Source organism: Lepidochelys olivacea (assembly GCF_965140295.1).
Source record: "Lepidochelys olivacea isolate rLepOli2 genome assembly, chromosome: 1".
Classification (NCBI taxonomy): domain Eukaryota; kingdom Metazoa; phylum Chordata; order Testudines; family Cheloniidae; genus Lepidochelys; species Lepidochelys olivacea.
In genome coordinates, this window is record NC_140411.1 from 1,404,018 (window position 1) to 1,418,481 (window position 14,464).

The window sequence follows — 14,464 nt, forward strand, 5'->3', positions numbered from 1 at the left end:
CTGATATTCTATGATTCTATGATTCTATGATTTTCTAGTGGACACCGATGATTTCCAGGGTAAGGTGAAGCTCTTTCTCCAACGTTGGGGAGACATCCATCTCGTCATCTGGGTCACGAGGGCTGTTTTGGAGGAGTGGAGGGGAACTGGGAGGCAAAATCTGTTACTCAATCTGTGGGCCCGCAACTTCTGTGACAAGCCTTTCAGGTTGGTCAGTGAATGTTGCAAGGCGGGTTAGGGATCCTACGTGGATCCTCCTCAGCCCACGGGGATCCTCCTCAGCCCTCAGAATGTAGCCAACCACCTTTTCAACCCTGAACTCCGGAGGCTCTAGGGTGGGTCTCCAGAGTTTCCAGGTGCTCTCCTTGCTTTGTGACTCAGGGTACTCTGTGGTTTGCCTGCAGGAAACCCACAAGGATGTAGCCACCGAGACTAGCTGGAGGCTGGAGTGGGGGCACTGGGTATATTTTAGACCCCTCAGAGCTCATGTGGCTGGGGTTGTTCTCCCCTGACCTACAGCCTGAGATGCTGGGAGTTGCCAAGGTCGTCCCTGGTCGCCTCCTGCACCTCCAGGCCGGTGTGGAGGGGCTGACATTGAATCTGTTCAATGTCTACCCCAGGAATGCAGGCTCGGAGTGGTTGTGTGTCTACAATAGGTGTTTGCCTTCCTCGGCACCTTGGATCCTCACAAGTGCCTGGGCCTGGGTGAGGATTTTAATACCATCTTTGAGGACCAGAATCTCTCAGGGAACGAGAGCAGCCAGGCCTCTGCAGGCATCCTCAGAGAGATTGTCAATAATCACTCCCTGGTGGATGTCTGGTATGACCAACACCCAGATGACAATTCCACCTTTACCTATGTCCAGGTGGAGGTCGATCGGTTTTGCCACACCTGATTGGACTTCATGTATGTATTTTGTTTCCACCTTGCCCAGGCCCACTCCTCCAGCATTAAACCGACCCAGTTCTCGGCCCACCATGCAGTGGCCATGATGGCCTCTTTCATCTCGGAGCTCACCTGGGGTTCTTCAGCCTTCAGATCCCACTGTGCATACTCCAGGAGGTGGGGGCCACCTTATTACTTACTGCGTGCGCATATTAGTGTGTGTGGACGGGCATCTCTTTGTTTGCTCCCCCAGGATACACCATAGCCCAGTGGTTTAGGGCCCTCACCTGGAATGAGGGAGACCCAGATTCAAACCCCTGTTCTGCTGATGGTTTAGTTGTAGAAAGTTGAACAGCTGCAGACAGAGAGACTGACTGAGGCCCACCGAGAATAGCCATTTGCCTAGTGGTCAGGGCACTCACATGGGAAATGGGAGACCTGTGTTTAATTCCCTGCTCCAAATCATGAAGAGCAGAGATTTTGGATCTGGGGCTCCCATGTCTCTCTCGAGTCTCTCACAAGAAAGTGTTTACCTGTCTTAGGCACCTGGCTCCAGGAGAGGGTTCATAGCTGGTAATCCCACATGGAAACAGCCAGCTCTCTCCAGCCCATTAGCCAAGTTCCTAGAGGCTCAAATCAGTGGGAGACAGGTGGTTAGGGACTGTGAACAGGCTTTGGAGACCAGAGTGTCTGAGATGGAGGAGATAGGGGAGACGGAGAGGTACATAGATGAGACTTCCTGGGACAGAGAAAAACAGTTCCCCCACCCAGTCTGACAGCCTCTCTGCTGTTGAGTGTAGTGAGCCCGAGTGGTCTCCCTCCGAGCAGGAGAGCGAGGGACCATTACGTGTCCCTTGGAGGGAGGAGCCTAGATTGCCCTGCCCCCCTCACGGGAAGTACCGGGGTGTGGCCGGAAGCATCAGAGGCCGGCCCTGCAGCACGCTTGCAGGAGAGGCTGTGGAGGAGAAGGATACTCTGCCGGTTCGGCCGCATCCCCGAGGCGAACCCTCGCCGGGCGGGGCCCAATCTACAGGCACCGATGAGGACTGGCCCAGAGTACCTGCTGCCATCTCACCCAAGGAGACAGAAGAGGCCTGGAGGCTAGAGGTACTGAACCCGGGGGTGGCAGGAAGTGGCCCAGGGGCAGCCCAGAAGCAGCCAGCTGCATAGCCAGGGGTGGCCCAGTCAGCGTGTTGCGGCTGGATCCCCGCCGATGCAGGAGCAGCCGATCGTGCCCCGGCCAGGCCCCTGGGCTGGAAAGCAGTGGAGTAGAATGGGCCCGTGTCCCCCTGCCAACCCACCCCCCTTGGCTGATCCCCTACCCTGTGCAGGGAGGCTCTAGCCCTGAAGAGGAGCTTCCCTTATCGGTCACCCTTCGAGACTGTCTGCTTGCTGGCAACCTGAACCTACTCAAGTCCAGGCCCCAACTCACCTGTGGACTGTCTGCTTGCTGGCTCCCTGAGCTCTTCCCAGGCCCCAGCCAGCCTGGATAGACTCTGTTTAAGGGCTGACTACTTGAGCTACCCAAACCCAGGCTAAAGCCTGACAAGGACTATTAATCGCCCAGCCCAATTATGCGGCACTGGGCTGTCTTGCAGATTCGGATCCGGGCCAGACCGGACTAGCCCGAGTGGTCTTTCGCCGAGCGGGAGAGCAAGGGACCATTACAAGGAGGATGAAAGTCTCAGAAGGAGAACATTCAACTGGAGCAGTTGGGACCATCTTTCCAGATAATCTCGTGGTGTCCTCTCTCACTGAGGATATTTCTTCGCAGGAGGGAACTCCATGTGTATATTGGGAAGAGACAGGTAATAGTTAGAGGGGATTCAATTGTTAGAAACATAGCTAGCTGGGTTTGTGATGACCAGGAGAACTGCACGGTGACTTGCCTGCCAGCTGCAAAGCTTGCAGATCTCTTGAGACATCAAGATAGACTTATGTGTAGTGCTGAGTAGAAGCCAGTGGTTGTTGTACATGTAGGTACCAATGACATAGGGAAGGATAGGAGAGAGGTCCTGAAGGCCACATTTAGGCCACTAGGTAAGAGTTTGAAGTCCTTGACCTCTATGGTAACATTCTCTGAGACGCGGCCACTTCAATGCACATGACAAGTTAGAGAAGCAGAACTGTAGGGTCTCAATGTATGGATGAGAGGATGGTGTAGGAAGAAGGGGTTTAGATTTACTGGGGAACTGGGGAACCTTTTGGGAAAGGAGGAGCCTGTACAAGAAAGACGGGCTCCACCTAAACCAATATGGAACCAGATTGCTGGCATTTAAAATTAACAAGGTCATATAGCAGTTTTAAACTAAGGGCTGAGGGAAAGCCAAGAGGTATGGAGGAGCATGTGGTCTGGAAAAGACATCCCTTAGGGGAAGATCGGTTAATGGAGATTCTCTTTGTCCTAGTAAGGAAGAGACCCTGGAAGATGATAAAATATTGGCAGAATCTAATAAGAAACAGTCTAATGGAAAAGGAAGCCATTAAATAACATTATGCAATGGCAGACAGTTTAAAAGTGACAATATTTTAAAGTCCTTATACACAAATGCTAGATGTGAAAATAATAAGATGGGTGAAATAGAGTGTCTCGTATTAAATTAGGATACTGATAGAACAGGCATCACAGAAAGTTGGTGGAATGAGGATAGTCAATGGAATACAGTAATACCAGGGTACAAAATATATCAGAAGAATAGAACAGATTGTGCTGGTAGGGGAGTGGCACTATATGTGAAAGGGCAGAATCAAATGAAGTAAAAATCTTAAATGAACCAATCTGTGCCATGAAATCCTTATGAACAGTAATTCCATGCTCGGATAAGAAGACTATAGCAGTAGGGATAGATACTACTGACCACCTGACTAGGGTGGTGATAATTACTGTGAAATGTTCAGGGAGATTTGAGAGGCTATACATTTAAAAAAAACCAACTCAATAATAATGGGGGATCTCCATATTAGTAGTATACCACTCGATAGCATTCATCGTCATACCTTTTTGACATTTTTCCACACCCCATTTAGGGCTTATGTCCCACCCTTCATCCCCATTTCCGTTGGCACCATCGGCCATTTTGAAAAAAAAATATTATTTTTGAATAGGAGGAGTCTTGTGTGTGTTTGTGCTTTGATACATTTAGAGAAAAAGGTTAAAAGATTAAAAAAGAAAGTTTGGGTAAGGTTTAGAGGAAAGAAAAGTTATTTGGTGAGGTTGAGTAAGAAGAGATGATTGTAAAGGCCTCATTTGGCATGTTATTAAAGAATAGAAAGAGAACTGAAAGAAAAGGAGATTTTTGTTTGTAAAGGGTTAGTTTGAAAGAAGAGAGGCAAGTTATTAAAGGAATGAGGGATGATTGAAAAGGCCTAGTTTGGCATGTAACCTCAATAAGGATTCTTTAAAATACAGCCAACTCTCCTGGGCTCCTTTCCCCCTCATGTTACTCCCCCTGGGGATCCTGCCCATCAGTTCCCCGAGGAAGACAAAGTCTGCTTTTCTGAAGTCCAGCATCCGTATTCTGTTGCTCTCCTTACTTCCCTGTGTCAGGAACCTGAACTCGACCATTTCATGGTCACTGCCTCCCAGGTTCCCATCCACTTTTGCTTCCCCTTCTAATTCTTCCCGGTTTGTGAGCAGCAGGTCAAGAAGAGCTCTGCCCTGAGTTGGTTCCTCCAGCACTTGCACCAGGAAATTGTCCCCTACCCTTTCCAAAAACTTCCTGGATGTCTGTGCACCGCTGTATTGCTCTCCCAGCAGATATCAGGGTGATTGAAGTCTCCCATGAGAACCAGGGCCTGAGATCTAGTGACTTCCATGAGTTTCCAGAAGAAAGCCTCGTCAACCTCATCCCCCTGCTTCGGTGGTCTATACCAGACTCCCATTACGACATCACCCTTGTTGCTCACACTTCTAAACTCAGTCCAGAGACTCTCATTTTTTTCTGCAGTTTCATACAGCAGCTCTGAGCAGTCATACTCCTCCCTTACATACAATGCAAGCCCTCCACCTTTTCTGCCCTGGCTGTCCTTCCTGAACAGTTTATATCCATCCATGACAGTGCTCCAGTCATGTGAGTTATCCCACCAAGTCTCTATTATTCCAATCACATCCTAATTCCTTGACTGAACCAGGACTTTCAGTTCTCCCTGCTTGTTTCCCAGGCTTCTTGCATTTGTGTATAGGCACTTGAGATAACTCGCTGATCGTCCCTCTTTCTAAGTATGAGGCATGTGCCCTGCCCTCTTGCGTACTCCTGCTCATGCTTCCTCCCGGTATCCCACTTCCCCACTTACCTCAGGGCTTTGGTCTCCTTCTCCTGGTGAACCTAGTTAAAAGCCCTCCTCACTGGATTATCCAGCCTGCTTGTGGAAGATGCTCTTCCCTCTCTTTGTTAGGTGGAGCCCATCTCTGCCTAGCACTCCTCCTTCTTGGAACACCATCCCATGGTCAAAGAATCCAAAGCCTTCTCTCCGACACCACCTGCATAGCCATTTGTTGACTTCCATGATTCGATGGTCCCTGTCCCGGCCTTTTTCTTCCACGGGGAGGATGGACGAGAACACCACTTGCGCCTCAAACTCCTTTATCCTTCTTCCCAGAGCCACGTAGTCTGCAGTGATCCGCTCAAGGTCATTCTTGGCAGTATCATTGGTGCCCATGTGGAGAAGCAGGAAGGGGTAGCGATCCGAGGGTTTGATGAGTCTCAGCAGTCTCTCCATCAGATTGTGAATCCTAGCTCCTGGCAAGCAGTAGACTTCTCGGTTTTCCCAGTCGGGGCAGCAGATAGAAGACTCAGTCCCCCTCAGGAGAGAGTCCCCAACCACAACCACCCGCCTCCTTCTCTTGGGAGCGGTGGTCGTGGAACCCCCAACCCTAGGACAGCGCATCTCATGCCTTCCAATTGGCGGAGTCTCCTTCTGTTTCCTTCCCTCAGATGCATCATCTGGTCCACTCTCCGCATTAGTACCTGTCGAGAGAACATGAAAACGGTTACTTACCTGTATCTGCATTGCTGGTACATGGAGGCTCCCCTTTCTTCTTCTCGAGGTCACATGCTGCCAAATTTCTTCACCATCCTCCTGTCCCCGCAGTGCAGCCTGCTCTGAATCTTCAGAACGTTGTGTCTGTAGAAGCATATCCTCACGTCTGTCCAAGAAATCTTCAGTTTCTCTTTTGCAACGCAGGGTCAATACCTGTTACTCCAGACCATGAACCTTCTCTTCCAATATGGAGAACAGCTTGCACTTTGTACAGACAAAGTCGCTTCTGTCCTGTGGAAGAAAGACAAACATGGCAAGGATTGCTTAGAGTGGAGCAATTACAGCCAAGGCTGGGGTTCTTTTGCACACTCAGGGATACCAAACCAGCAAAACAGAGAAGACTTTGTTTTTACTCCACTGGCTAACCACAAGTCATACAAGCCATTCCCTTAGACCTTCCAGTTTCCCAGTATCACCACTAGAGCCATTCATTATAGGGAGAAATGAAAACCAATACCCCAGTCCCAGGTCAATATGCAAATTAAATCTTACCCACAAATCATGCTGTTGCCAATCCTTTAGTATCTAAAATCTAAAGGTTTATTCATAAAAGGGAAAAGATAGAGATGAGAGCTAGAATTGGTTCAAGGGAAGTATTTACATACATTAATGGCAAAGTTCTTGGTTCAGACTTGTAGCAGTGATGGAATAAACTGCAGGTTCAAATCAAGTCTCTGGAGTACATGGAAAGCCTGGATGGGTCATTCAGCCCTTTGTTCAGAGCTTCAGTTTGTAGCAAAGTCCCTCCAGAGGTATGAAGCAGGAGTCAAGACAAGATAGAGATAAGGCCGCTGCCTTTCATCGCCACTTCCAGGTGTAAGAACACCTCTTTGTTCTTACTGTGGAAAATCACAGCAAAATGGAGTTCAGAGTCACATGGGCAAGTCACATGTCCATGCATGCCTCAGTTCTTTACAGGCAGAAGCCATTGCTCACATGCTATCTTGAACATCCCCAGGAAGACTTCTTATGTGCATTGGAGTCTTCCAAGGCCCATTGTCAGTTAAGTGTTTCTTGACTGGGCATTTAATTTGCAAATTCCTTTCTCAAGAAGCTGACCAAATGGTTCACAAAGGCTACTTCAGAATCAAAACACATTGATATAGAAGTACATAGCCAATATTCATAACTTCAACTACAAAAATGATACACACACACACACAAAGATAGCAGAATCATAATTAGCAAACCATAGCCTTTCCATAGACACCTTACAAGATAACCTTTGTACAATATTTGCTGCAAATATATAACAGTGGTTGCACCAATGATCTGTACAGTACAGGTTATATTAATAATGTCACACACCTTTTCAGACATTTGATCACAGGGCTGATCTAGAAAGTGCTAAAAAGTACACCAAACTTTACAAGAACAACTGTGGGTAAGACTACAATTACAATGATTTGCAACACTTGGGAGTTATTTGTTCAAAATCTACAGAGGGACTTCGGCACTCCGCCTCCGCATTAGTCAGTGACCAAGGTGAAGAAGGGGTGGATTTTTTGCATGGCCATACCCTGGGGTTGGAAAGCAGCTCCACCGGGGGCTAGCCAACATGGGAATTCCCCTTACATCTTTATCTCACCAGACCCTGTCATAGCAAGACCCCAAAGATGATTTTAGACTGAGATCCTTCCTGAAAGAGACACTGAGGGGAAAGGTAAACCAGAAGTTGAACACATGTTAAGGTTTAGGAAAGAGTTGAAAGACACAATGGGTATTGAACAAACTGTCCAAGCACAAGGTGTGGTGCAATAAAAATACCTGGATTCTCTGTTTCCCAAAGCAACGCCCTGTCTTCACCATATTTACCATAGGGTGATATGATTATGATGTGATTTTTACAAAGTATATCAAATATGTTCTGTATCAATGGAAAAGTTATGATTTGCTGAATATGATTACCCTATTTGTATGCATATATCATTTTTGTACTTGAAGTTCTGAAAGCATGCAAAGGCATGTGGCCAGCTCATGAGCCAGTGGACTCCATCTTGTGGCTCTTCTTTTCCACTAACTGTGCTGGGAGCTTTGGCTTGGAAAAATGAAGCTCCCTCTGCATGGCAGAAGCTATAAAATGTGGAAGCGACATCATCACTTGGCCTCACTCCCCTCACAAATCACATGTTAGAAACTGGGATTGAAGTGGGGCTGTGTTTCCAGGCTGAAGGGAGTTCTAGCCTGTGTCTGGAAGATTGGAGGATTGTTTATACCATCAGGATGACACACTGGTTGATTCAAAGCCTGTCTAGTGTAGAGAACTTATTTTGTGATTTTGTTTTTTTCTCAGATTTCAACTTTGTTCTTTACACTATTACTTATAATCATTTAAGCAACCAATCTTTCTGTAATTAATACATCTGTTTTCTATTTTTTTACTTAATACAGGCTGTTGTTTGAAACGTAAAAGGGAAACCTGCTCAGGCTGATGTATTGTCCTCTCCACATTGAGGGAGGGGCAGACTGGGAGATAAAGTTACACTCGTTAGGCTTTTGGCCAGGGCAAGATGGTACAGCTCTTGGGTCCTATGCTGGGGAGTTGTGGGGGAACTGGCTGGAGCCGCTCTATTGTTGTTCCATCCATGGCTGGTGAAAGCATTCATGTAACTGCAGCTGGGTGTGTCCCTGTCTGTGTATGGCCATGTAAGTGCAAGACCTGAGCGGATTGCAGCTTGTCACAGCCTCAGAGTGTGAGGGGGGACCCATACTGGTGTGCCAGAGGGCTTGGCAGTCCCCATTTCCAGGTTGATCTGCAGAGAATTGCTTCCCACCCTGCCCCCAATGAACAGTCCCTGCAAGAAAATGAGTCCATTTTCCAGTTGTCATGTAGTCACTTAGTGAGAGAGAGACCGTGCTTATGGAAGGGAAGTAAGGATATTTGTGTTCTGTCAGTTATTCTCCATGTGACCTTGGACAAATCATTTCTCCCCGTGCCTCAGTTTACTGAATAGTGAAATGGGGATGGTTCAGAGTGAATTTATTTTGCTAGGTTTTTTGAAGAGCACACAATCAAAGGTGCTACACAGCAGGATGATACTTTCTGATGAGAAGTAATGATCTCTGATCCTTAGCGACAGACCCATGTGTTTGCTGTAAATGCTTGTGTCTCCTCTTAGTCAACTTTCTCCAGATCTCTCTGTCTCTTGTCAACCGATCTTTCCTGACACTGTATAGATATCAGACCTTCTGGAGAGTTAGGTATTATCCCTAGTTTTCTTCTCCTCAATGATTATTTTTAAATATATACACACAAACGTACAGAGCAGCCAATTCCTCTCTGACTCAGCATGGAGCCAATGAGTTCCCATCTCCCTTTGGGAAGGTTCCTTAATTACTGTTTACTCCTAAAGCTGGATAATTAGCAGATAAGCAGAGACATGCTTGTCTACAGCCTGTTTATGTTCAGATGCTCCCTTCTCCTCTTGAGGCTGAGCGAACCCCACTGGGATTACACAGAACTACATTATCAGCTACGCACACCCCTGTGTCTGCTCTTGGCAAGGGATATTACTTGAGATGCTGGGGTGAGAGAGGTGTAGGACACGGCTATCTGAGGGGGATTCCTTGGGAGGATGCTTCCGTCTCAGAATTCACAGGTACCCATCTCTTGCTGAGGAGCTCACCTGACCGACAAACCCTGTACAAGGTGGGTGTGGTGGGATAAAGAGTAAGTTTGTGGTTCTTTCCGCTATGCACAACCATGAGAAATCCAAGAGCCCTTGCCTCAGTGATGAGTTTGCTAAAGAATCACTGGCCAAAATGTCATTCTTTTCTGTGCTCCCCTGCTCATCATGCCTAGTGGCCTCCAGCCCCAAGGTGGTGCATTTCAGTGGCACAGTGAATCCTTCAGGAAGAAAGATGTTATTGGATGTGCAATACAAGGCCAAATTCTGAGACCATGACCAGTGCTGTGCTCAGGACCCAGTGAGGCAAAACTCCACTTGGAGAAAGAACCGAGAACAGACGTCAGGAGCCAACTGTGTGTTAATGCACAGACATAGTCACCCCCTCCTCTTGTATTTCAGGACTCTGTCTGTTAATGGGGCAGAGGGACAGGGGCTCGTCCCTGACTTTTATCTGCTAGAAAGCTTGGAGGTGTCAGGGCTCCTCACTCGAACAATAATGAGAATTTTTAACATGGGTAACACATACTTTCTCCTAGCTTCATTCCAGAAGTCGGATGACTTGTTATGCCTGAAGCTTTCAAAAAACAATTGTGCTGGAAGCAGACACCCAGCATGGGAAATCTCGGTCCACACACCTAAAAACTGGAAAACTCATAAGCAACTGAAAATGAGCTCTTCTAATGGAAGGTGTCAGACAGCCTTGACTATAGGTTATGCCACCAGCACCACCTGCAATGGCCAATCCATTTGTGAATCCCGTTCTTCTATGCTCCTCTCTCCAACGATGTTGGCAGCAAGGACTTCTTCAGGCCAAATATGAATTATGTTAGCAATTATCTTTTCTCAATGTAATAAGTTCAGACTTTCAATTTAATTAAATGTTCCCTTGTTCATGTTATGAGACACACTAATTATAAATGCCTGATCTACTTTCTTTATCAATAGATCCATAGGGTTTAAGGTCAGAAGGGACCATTTGATCATCCAGTCTGACCTCCTGTAAAACACCGGCCTATTAAATTTCACTCAATTACCACTATATTGAGCCAAAAGACTTATGTATGTCTAAGTATGTATATCCACTTGGTTGACACTAGGATTTTACATCATGGATTAATAGAGCCATGGAGTTATAAGGGAACAAAAAGGACCCCTAGTATATTCTCCTGACATGATGCAGGATTTCTTTTGTCTTAGTCATCTAAGACTGATGGCTACTCACACCTCTCTGGAAAACCTCCACAGAAGGAGCTTCCATGACTTCCCCTGGAGTCTGCTCCATTGGCCTCCTGTTCTTAAAGTTAGGAAGATTTCCCTGAAACTTAATTTAAATTTGCTATGCTGGAATTTGAACCCATTGCCTCTTCTCCTGCGCCTCTGTGGTAAGGCAGAATAAATTTACTCCACCTTTTCATAGAATCATAGAATCATAGAATATCAGGGTTGGAAGGGACCCCAGAAGGTCATCTAGTCCAACCCCCTGCTCGAAGCAGGACCAATTCCCAGTTAAATCATCCCAGCCAGGGCTTTGTCAAGCCTGACCTTAAAAACCTCTAAGGAAGGAGATTCTACCACCTCCCTAGGTAACGCATTCCAGTGTTTCACCACCCTCTTAGTGAAAAAGTTTTTCCTAATATCCAATCTAAACCTCCCCCACTGCAACTTGAGACCATTACTCCTCGTTCTGTCATCTGCTACCATTGAGAACAGTCTAGAGCCATCCTCTTTGGAACCCCCTTTCAGGTAGTTGAAAGCAGCTATCAAATCCCCCCTCATTCTTCTCTTCTGCAGGCTAAACAAGCCCAGCTCCCTCAGCCTCTCCTCATAAGTCATGTGTTCCAGACCCCTAATCATTTTTGTTGCCCTTCGCTGGACTCTCTCCAATTTATCCACATCCTTCTTGAAGTGTGGGGCCCAAAACTGGACACAGTACTCCAGATGAGGCCTCACCAATGTCGAATAGAGGGGAACGATCACGTCCCTCGATCTGCTCGCTATGCCCCTACTTATACATCCCAAAATGCCATTGGCCTTCTTGGCAACAAGGGCACACTGCTGACTCATATCCAGCTTCTCGTCCACTGTCACCCCTAGGTCCTTTTCCGCAGAACTGCTGCCTAGCCATTCGGTCCCTAGAGCCATTGATGGCAGCCTCTCAAGAATTGGAAGACCACTCTTATGTCCCCCATTAATCACCTCTTTTCCATATAAACATACTGATCCCTTCAGCTTGCTCATACAGTTTGCATTCCATTCTTTGCATAACATATGTTACTTGCCTATGGATCCTTTCCAGTTTCTCTACATCCTTTCTATGCATTGGTGATCAAAACTGGACACATGACTGCAATTGAGACCTAACCAGCACGGAGTAGAGGAATAATATCACGTGCCATGACTTACATGTTACACTTCTGCTAATACAACCTAACATTGCATTTGCCTTTTTTGAAACAGCAAAAAAATCCACACCTTAGAAAGATGTAGTTATATCATAGAATCATGGAACTGGAAGGGATCTCAAGAGGTCATCAAGACCAGTCCCCTGCACTCATGGCAGGACCAGCACTATCTAGAACATCCATGACAGGTTTTTGTCTAACCTACTCCTAAAATCTACAATGATGGGCATTCTGCAACCTCCCTAGTTTCCCTAACCACCCTGACAGTTAGGAAGCTTTTCCGAGTGTCCATCCTAAACCACACTTGCTGCAATTTAATTCCATTGCTTCTTGTCTTCCCTTCAGAAGTTAGGGAGAACACTTTTTCTCCCTCCATGTAACACCTTTCAGGTATTTGAAAATTGTTATCATGTCCCTCCTCAGTCTTCTCTTTTTCAGACTAAGCAAACCTAGCTCTTTCAGTCTTCCCTCAGAGGGCATGTTTTCAACACCCCAAATCATCCTTTTCTCCAGTTTTTCCAGATCATTTTGAATGTTTATCGGATTCTCCAAAGGACTTGCAACCCCTCCCAACGTGGCGTCATCTGGAAACTTAAGAAGTTTACTCTTCATGCCATGAACTAAATAGTTGATGATGACATTCAAAAGAACCAGACCCGGAACTGATCCCTGTGGAACCCCACTTCTTATGCCCTTCCAGCATCACTGTGAAGCACTGATAACTACTCCCTGGGAGTTGTTTTCCAACCAGTTATGCACCCACCTTATAGTAGCTCCACCTAGGTTGTATTTCCCTCGTTTCTTAATGAAAAGGTCAGGTGAGAGTGTATCAAACGCCATACTAACGTCTAGATATATCACATCTACTACTTCCTCCGATCCACAAAGCTTCTTACCCTGTCAAAGAAAGCTGTCAGTTTGGTTTGACATGTTCTGTTCTTGACAAATCCATGCTGACGACAACAATATCACCCTAAAATCTTCTAGATGTTTGCAAATAGACTCCTTAATTATTTGGTCCATTATATTACCTGGTACAGAAGTTAAGCTGACCAGTCTGTAATTGCCTGGGTTGCCTTTTTCCCCTTTTTATAGATAGCCACAATATGTGCTCTTTTCCAGTCTTCCAGAATCTCCCCTGTCTTCCATGACTTTTCAGAGAGAACAGCTAATCCCTCAGCTATCTCCACAGTCAGTTCGTTCAGAGTATTCTTCGATGAATTTCGTGAGGCCCTGGTGACTTGAAGACATCTAACTTGTTCAAGTAACTTTTAACTTATTCTTTCCCTATTTTAGCATCTGAACCAACCCCATTTTCACAGGCATTCTCTAGGTTAGGTGTCCAAACACCACCAACCTTCTTGCTGAACATAGAAACAAAAAAGTCATTAAGCACCTCTGCTATTTCCACATTTTTTGTTATTGTTTTCCCTTCTTCATTTAGTAACAGACCTACCCTGTCCTTGCTCTTCCGCTTCCTTCTAATGTATATGTAGCATGTTTTCTTGTCTCTGACTAGTTTGATCTCATTTTGTGCCTTGGCCTACCTAATTTTGCACCTACATCCATGTGTTATTTGTTTATAGTCCTGCTTTTAAATTTAACCTTGTTTCACCTTTTTGTAGAATCCTTTTTTCTTTTTGATCATTCAAGATCTCCTGGTTAAGCCATACTTCCTGTCTTTCCTACGAAGGAAATCAAGGTGAGTTGCATCTGTGTTGTTCCCTTGATCCACCAAATGTGTACCCTTGGTGAAGCAACGTGTTCTTTCATAAAAGTATGAAATCAGTTTTATTTGACAAGATCTGTTTTGCATAAACACTGTTGGTGACTGCTATTACTTACATTTCACGACTTTTTTTAACTAATACCATACCAGCTTTTCCATTGTTTCTTCACCTTGTCAGTTCTTTTATAAATAAACCTTTCCCTTTATTTTTTAATATTTCCCATTTAACAGAGGAATGGACATAAAACTTTTCTTGGACTTATCTTGTTGTTAATATTCTGAATAACCTCCTTTTTATGATCCATAGCATAGAGTTTTCCTGCTGTTTTAATGTCCCTAATCAGTTTTCATAACTTACTATTTCTATTCTTGGCCATCTATTTAACCTTTTTCTATTTGGTACATATTACGTCCCCTCCCCCCAATGGCTACCTTCACTTTACCATTGAACTGTGTTTTTACCCAGAGTTGTTCACTTTGTTGACTGTGGAATCATGAATTTTCCACCATCTAATAAGCTGTTCTCAAAGAATCACCAATTTTCATTCATATTTTTGTGTCTACATTTTTCCTCCCAATCAGATTTGCTGACAATTTTCCTCAGCTTTTGGGAATTAATCGTCTTGGAGCCCTAAGTGTCTATAGTTGGGAACTGGTTGGGAACTGTCCGTTTGAATGTAAATCAAATTCATTTTTTAAATTTTCCTCTCCTATATCATATGCTCTCTTCTTTGTCTCTTCTGTCAAGTAAAGAGTCCCAGACTTTTCTTTTTCTTTC

The 14,464-nt window shown here is 45.5% G+C and overlaps 1 protein-coding gene across 1 annotated transcript in view; it reads right to left on the minus strand.

Annotated features, from left to right (window-relative positions):
- The window catches only part of LOC311514623 (olfactory receptor 52M1-like), a gene marked incomplete at both ends in the record, with an annotated part of 149,886 nt that overhangs the window by 24,861 nt on the left and 110,561 nt on the right, over positions 1-14,464 (minus strand). The window lies entirely within an intron of this gene.